Here is an 8,538-nt window from a genome sequence, read left to right as displayed (position 1 = left end):
CAGCACATATACAACCAACGATTACGGCTCTGCTCGAGGACACACCACTTAGTCAGATGGCCCTCATAACAGATAAGATATTGTCAAGGACTACCGCCCAAGACAACCATATAGTTTCCTCAACCTCATGCTCGAACGTTGATCTCGAAGCTAATCGCCCTTCGGCTCAGAGTGACAGGAGTGGCTGTATTCATACCCGTCTCATTTTCCGAGACCGATCCAATATACCGGAACCCTAAGTCCCCGAGCCAAATCACACTCCCGTCAGGCCGTAACTACTCGATCCAAGCGGACCTCTCCCAAGCCACGCCAAAAGGCAGCTTCGTAAGCGATTTCTTGTTAAGGCTGGTCCCATCGTGCCTTCGGGTCCGGTGCCCGCCGTCGTGGAGCCCCCTGCTCATACAAGGCGGAAAAATCCAAAGCCGGCGAGCAAGTGCAGTCGTACCTATTGACAACAGTAAGTCTCAAGCTACGATGCTTCAACTACGCACTGCGAATGGCTCGGTCACCCCTACCTATGGTACACGACAGCTTACGGTCAACCTGAGCAACCGACGACAGTATCTGTGGACGTTCATCTGTAAGATCCATTTTGAAGGTGAAAATCCCTCCATGTATACATTTGCAATTTCTTCTTAGTGGTCTCTTTATTTGTACATATTGTTATTCTTTTGATGCCAACTGCGACTGTAACGTTTAATTTCATAATAGTTCTCTCAGTCTTTCTATCGCTTTCGTTGAGTTTCCATGTTTCTTCATGATCTATATATAATTTGTTTTAATTGACATTATTCTGGCGGCTGCCATATTGAATGTTCGCTCTTTGGTTGGGCTGTTTGATTTTGACTGGGATCGTGCATTTTGGTTGTAAATTAGAGCACCTTCCCAGATTTTGAAACACGTTGTGTTATAGAACAGCCACTCAAACGGAATCTTACTTGATCTATCCAGAAAAGATAGAATAACGGTTACTTTTTGGTGTGTCCGGTAAATTTCTTATATTTCTTATTAACTTCCTACTTATTGTAATTTAGATTGATTATTTTGGGATTAATTATTGGTTGAATAACTGTGTGGTAATATTTGTTTAGGTAAATTTGTACATTTGTATATATGATAAATTTTAAAACCGTTGTTACCCAAAACACCTTGCTCTGATTTCGATTGGGTCACGCGTCCACAAAACTATTCCCCAGTTATTCAGCCACATCCAGACCTATTGGAATTTAAGTTTGGATCTTACATCATCATTGCCGATGTTCCCACAGTCATACTTGTTATCTATTTCCGACAGCACTATGAATTGTTAGTCGATTCACGTAGGCTACAGCTAACCGACATTTCGTCGGACAGTAAATTCACGGGCTTTAAAGCTCAAGCAAACGCGAACCGAATCACAGGTGTATTTCATTAGCATGACGATACACTCCACACTTTATCATGAAAATTCCCACAACTGACTAAACCTCTCGAGGAGATCCCATCGCTGACCAATCGTGTGGTACGCCTTATAGTCACCCACGGACCCCCAGCCACGGCAAAACCTCGCTGACTGGCAACGGACAAATTAGCTTTCACTAAACGTGAGTTTGACAATTTACTAGCTACTGTTATTATTCGTCCTTCTCACAGTCCCTGGGCCTCACCTCTCCACATGATACAAAAAAGGATGGGGCTAGTTGGAGACCATGTGGAGACTACCGAGCATTAAACGTAGCTACACGTTTTGATATCTACCCCATCCCCACATTCATAACATCACGGTATCACTCAAGGGCACGACTATGTTTTCTAAGATCTATCTGGTACGAGCATATCATCAGATCCCAGTCGCTCTTGAAGATATCGAGAAAACCGCTATCACGAGTTCCTATGAATGTCATTCGGATTACAGAATGCTGCTCAAACTTTCCTAAGGTTTTTCGATAGAATAGTACGAGACTTAGATTTTGTTCACGTCTATATTGATGACCGGCTAATCGCATCATCAAACGTAGATGAACATTATCAGCACCTAAGACTACTATTCCAGCGCCTTTCGGATAGTGGAATAATAGTCAAACCAGAAATAAAATTTTTAGGTCGCATTATTAAGCAGAAGGGTATTTCACCTTGTGAGGACAAAGTGCGTGCAATAATGGAGTATACCGTACCGTCCACACTCAAAGAACTGAAGGCACTTCTCGGTTTGATTAAACTCTACCAGCGTTTCATCTCACACGCGACAGAACGGTTACGACCATTAACCGACCTACTTCTCTGCAATGCACGCGAATTGGAATTGAACGATTCCGCGCGTACTGCATTTTCAGAGATCAGAACGGCTCTAGCTCAAATCACACTCCTGACTCATCAACCACGCTTAGTATAGCGGTTGATGCATCGGGTTTTGCCATAGGAGCCATTATGCAACAGAACATCTCCGGAAGTTGGCAACCTCGCGAAGTTTTCTCACGACTCCCCATTCCCACGGAGACGAGATATAGCGCTTTCGGTCGCGAAATGCTAGCAACCTACTGTGCCATCAAACATTTCCGGCACGCAGCAGAAGGTCACAGTTTCATCTTATTCACTGACCATGAACCTTTAACGTATGCTCTGAATATCAAGTCTGACCGCTCTACACCACGGGAGTGCAGACATTTGGACTACACCCCTAAGTACACGACAGACATTCGTCACGTTAAAGGCCAGTCGAACTATGCTGACGATGCTCTATCACGCATCCAAATGAGTGTAGTTACTTTACCGATGCTTGATCCCCCTGCTATGGCTGTCGCCCAGCAAATGATGCTTCCTGTACAGAAGCACAACATTCTATGATTACATACTCACAGGATGGCCCGAAGTTATCCCCAACACGTCTGTTACGGCGGAGACAGTTGCTCGCCGCTTTGTAGAACGATGGATAGCGCTGTACGGTTGTTTCTCGACTGCCACGGCTGATCAAGGACAACAATTCCAGTTCGAATTATTCTCCTCGCTGACCTGGCTGCTCGTTGCGGAATGCATACACACTACCGCCTACCACGCAGCATCAAATGGTTTAGTTGAACGGTTTCATCGTCAAGTTAAAAGTGCTTTTCGAGCTAACGGAAACAACGATTAATACGAGACCTTACGACTCGTCCTCTTAAGTATAAGAACTAGCTCAAGGGCAGATATTCAATGTTCTGCCCCTAAACTTGTGTACGACATTGTGTCTGTCTGAGGAATTTTTCACATCACGGAGCAGAAACAATTTTGGTAAATCAGACTACGTTCAAGAATTGTCTGAATATATGCGAGCACTGCCTCCGGTATCAACTCAAATACAGCATCCACAGGTCTCTCTCCCTCGAGAGTTATCTACCTGTCCACATGTTTTCATACAAGTAGATGCGGTACGCAAGCCTTTGCAACAGCCCTACGAAGGACCTTTTCACGTGATTTCCCGTCTCAAGCCGGCACACGTCGATGGCAGTGGCTTACCTGCTAAGTTGAGATCCAATGCTGGACACATAAAACCTTCTAGCGGGATCTCTACATCTACGTCGGATCCCACACTACATACATCAGAGACTTAATTCTCAAGTCCCAGTCAACAGCACGTGTCATCTATACCGTCCACGGACGAGACCTCAGCCTCACGTCTAGATCATCAGACCACGCCACCCTTGACTTCGGATGAGATTGCAGTCTCACGAGGTACGAACGAAACTGCCGTCTCATGTTCCAGTCGCCGAGTACGCCCACCCCTACGCTTTCGAGACTAACCTCTCGGTTGACGACGGATACAGTACACGGATCCATCCCTAAACTCCATGCATACTACACCTTTCTCTTTTTATTTGATTTTTTATCCTGAGCCCACGTCTCCGACCATCACTCTATTGGTACTGTCGACTTCAGTCAACCTTGGCAAGAGCTGGCTTGATCACCCACGCTCGTGCCAACTCACTATGTTGTGGCTCCGAATACGTCGGGCATATGTATGGTCTTGAACCTGGTAGTTATGGTGGCTTCTGGTGTCTTGGCACAAGGTGATCTCCTCCTACGTCTGCAGCGTCTTCTGGTCCGGAACCCTACCAACCCTATCTTCAGATTCTGGATTCAAACCACTCTGGTGTGGCACTCTAACTCAAGCAACAAATGTATCACGTTACTCCTGGTACCGTCCTGAATAAAAGACCTTCGGCTTACTCACACGCGATACGAGTTTGGATACTATCTAAAAGACCTCTGAAATTTTCCACGAACCCCACCAAAGTCCTAGTATATGTTTTTATTCACACATCTAACCGTTACAATAATAATACCCGAACGAGCGTTCAGTGCAACAGTCAGTATACGTCAGACCGATGTTATTTCGACTTGAAGTTATAACACACCCTAACTATTGTACTTACTCAAATTCGATGTCGTACTTCATTTTATGAAGCACTGCTTCCTCATGGCTGTTATCTAACAGATGATTTCGGTACATTAATGAGCTGTTCAACCATTCGACAACTCAAAACCTGTCAAATTCAGTTGGTGATCTGACGACACTATCACTCAGTTTACGCAGTCGAGCGAATCTCTCGCAAATTGCAAAAAACATTGTCACCCCTATGACAACACTGACAGCGATTTTCAACAATATCATTGATATGAGTCCAGAGCGACACTCTTGGTTTTCCATGTTCTCTTCGATATTTTTCGGTTCACTTGTCGAATAAACATGCAGCATTCACCGTTTATCGTCTTTTTAGAATTCATCGTGCCATTTCCGCTCTCGATCTGTAGTCTGATTGTAATGGCAATCATCGGCTTTTCAAACTCTGACAACAAACTGGTCATTGGCTTCATACAACGAAGTCACAACACTTCACAGTTATACTTCTGTACTTACAATTAGGCTATTATTTACAGATATAACTAGAATTAGACACTTATGAAGAGAAGCTGTCAACGACACTGTCCGACTTCATACAATAAAACAATGGCCTTATGAACATCGGCTTTGATTGATAACACACTTATCCTACTATCACTATATAATCATTACTCTTGAGACAAACTAAACGTTTCTCATCTGAGAAACTCAATCTCTTGTCAGAGCTGTCTATTTCAATGCGACTTGATAGAACTTTAAAACGTCATGTTTTCTCTATCGTTTCTACGGTTGACTGCTTTACATTCAACCAACGCCCCAGTTACATATTATTACTCTCTGTATACCGATCAGTTTCCGCCGCCTCCTCTCCATTTATCTTACAGCTCGGCAATACTCGGAAGATTCATTTTATTCATTTGGCAACCTCCGACGCGTGACTACTCCCAAAATGTTTGGTACCGATCCAAACGGTGATTGAATCTGGTGGGGAAGTATTGTATGGTCAGTGAAATGTCATTGGGTCCTAGCCAAATCATCCTGCAGTTAGGTCACTGAATGTCGAACAGGTAATTATTCCTTGTCAAACTCAAGGACAGCCAACGCTCATCAGCTAGTCGTATACCATGGACTGGCGAATGCAGTGGTGGTCTAGCTATCTTCTCTGTAACCATTCCTACTAATATATTTCCATAATAACTTCTTTTGTGTTATACGGTCTTCAAAGCAGCCATAGTACTTTAGTACGTCAAAGGGGTAATCCATGTTAGATGCTGACCGCGAGGTGTTACTTCGAAGTTATATGTTTTGTCACACCATCCCCATCTAACTCCAGTGGGCCTCCAATCATTCGACAGAGATCATCAACGCTGATGGTCTTCAGATCAAAATAAAAATAACAAAACGAATAAAAATACAGCAGGCAAAGCGATGCCTCGTACATTTCAGTGCTATCAAATGTGATTTTGTCTACATTGCGCATTAAATTCCAAAAACTTTTCTAACAAAAAATTACAGTATTAACGAAAAAATGTTAAGCATACCACATCGATCTCAGCTCTAACTAGGATAAGGGATTGGAGGTTCTGTCCTTTGATCCCGCCTTATTTTCAATGCGTCTTCGCAAGTAACTAACATCACGCTTCGCCGCATCGTATCAGATTCAGTTTCAGATTCGTGTAGTAAGGACACAAGGCTTACGGAATATTTTATTTCTTCTCTAAAATGCTTCTGTGAGTGTCTAGTCTTCTCTTGAATGAGTCAAGTGAAGGTGCGGGCACCACTGCCTTTAGTAACAGATTCCGAGAATTCATGACTCGGTGTAAAAACGTGTATGTTTCGGGTATTTCATTCGTTCTCGTCTTTTCTACTTTCCTGCGATGCTCTCTAGTTGTCTCGAACTGGTAGGAGGAAAAAGGGAGAATATATTGGATCCAAAGTCGTTTTTTTAGTATCTTATACACAAAAATCAAGTCACTTCTTAATCTGTGGTAAAACAGAGTAAATAGGTCTAGTTTTTCAAGCTGCTCTTTGCATGGTAAACCTCGGAGTTCTGGAATCGCACTGGTAGCTGTCATATGTACTTCCAGGATGTCCAAGACACCTCTTAAGCAGGGGCTTGTAATTGTGCACTTATTTCTTACCTATCTGAAGTGTTCCATCGTACTTGCTGCATCAAGGCTGATGGCAATGTTCCAACATTTATTTTTTCGTCTGAGTAAACGTGTAATATCCCAGTCTATCCACGGATTGCCATGCTTCTCTTGGGTCACTCGATTGTATAACTACCGAAAATGAGTCCATGCCTATTATACTGATGCCTCTGAGTCAATTATTCAGTTTTCAGCCGAGGCTGCAGACGAGGAGCTTTGTAGGTCCTATCTGGTGAGATCTCTAATGTTCTGGAATAAAGATATGGCATTTGTGGTGTCTAACGATTTGCAATCAAATGATGTTGTTGATGACCATTTTTCTAAGTTTACCCAGTTTATATACAGTGCATTAAAGTGATCTACTATATGGCTTTTATCCCCATTACAACAGGACTTAAGATTGCTTGGAAGGATGTCATCTACTACAAATCCTGGACTGCGGTATACTACAAATGAGTCAATATCTCGCCGTTTACATTTCAAACTACAACTTACAAGTTCACATGTCTCTGAATCATGTGCCATTGTCTCGGCAGCCCATGTGGCTAAGGTACTTTTTGTGTCCAGGATAACCACACCTCGACAACGGTTTACTGTATCAGCCCTACTGGGTAAATGAAACCAATCAACAAATCACCCTGTTTACTTACTTGTTTTTTCCGAGTGTAACCGCAAGCCAATCATTTACCTTAATATGCCTCTCGATCACATCATCTACACTGCTCAGGCTTGGCTCTGCAGTAGCCTGTTTTGAGTCGATATGTCAATCCAGAACTGAAACCGTAGATTCACATACCTCTTCTCGCTGCACTGTTTCTTCTTTCTTGTATCTACGTCTACATCTACGTTTTTGTTATTTGTTACGCTACTGGGACCCACCCCGATGGTTCCAATGAAATTCAAAGCTGGCCTAATTATAACGTTCTCTGGCTCTTGGAAAGGTAAAAAAATGCTCATCAGCTGCTAGCTGTTTTTCTGAGGGCACCTTCTTAGCTCTGTTCAGCAGCACAGTCACCTCAAGAATCAGCAGAGGCTTTATAAAGCAACATGCTTTCACGGCCAACGTGATAGTGTCTTGCACCACTTTTTATATGCAATCGGTGTGAGTTCGATGCACATGTCGTGATACCACTTGTTACAATGATCACATTCCGTTCCATCCTGGACCGGGAAAAAGCATGCGGGTCTACTATTACGATGCCTTACTTGCGCACATCGATGACTGTGTAAATGTAGGATGCTGGGTTGAAAGTAGTTGATTCGATATTTGTGAATCAAAATGTGCTGCTTCTTAAGAAAGCAAACAGAAAAGGGTTTATAAGATGCAAAACATAATGGTATCCAGGTTCTTGAGCTAACGGACACGTGCAAATCCATCAATGTTGTGGGAGTTTTGCTAGATGGGGTTGTAATATCCTCTAGAGGAAACCTTAGCAACAAATTCCTTAAGCCTAAAACAAAAACCTGTATACCTTAAAATGTTTCCCTTAGGATCCTTTTAAAACTAATCATATCTCATTTTTTCCTCAAAATTATCCTTTTTGAGGTGATTAGATTTCATAAGCAAATTAAAAACAGTCAACACTAGTTTTTATTGTGGAGCGTCAACTGACGAAGGATGCTCACTTGGGAAAGCTGCCAGACCTACATCTGTTGGTATTTCAGTCGTGAAGTCAGACGAATGCTTTAATCGCTTAGTTCCCGTATACATCACAAGGGGTTATAAGCAAGTACAGTACTCGACCATAGTCAAATACACTAAACTTCCACTGAGCAATCAGGGAAATACGAAATGTAATGTCTACATAAAAGTAGGGCCGCAATAATAATACACCAAAGCCTAAATTCACTGCCATCTATTATATCAGCTGGTCTTATAATCCACTCTAAATGCTGGTTCGTCCTACTTTCCGTTTCGGTCATTTTATTACTTAGTTACGGCTTTAGGCACTTCATTGTGCAAAATTCCTCATGGTTATGCAAAATTCACATTATCGTTATTTAAATCTTTTCAGTGAGGCTTTTAATTTC

Source organism: Schistosoma mansoni, chromosome 1 (genome assembly GCF_000237925.1).
Source record: "Schistosoma mansoni strain Puerto Rico chromosome 1, complete genome".
NCBI lineage: Eukaryota > Metazoa > Platyhelminthes > Trematoda > Strigeidida > Schistosomatidae > Schistosoma > Schistosoma mansoni.
This window is presented reverse-complemented; position numbering follows the sequence as displayed.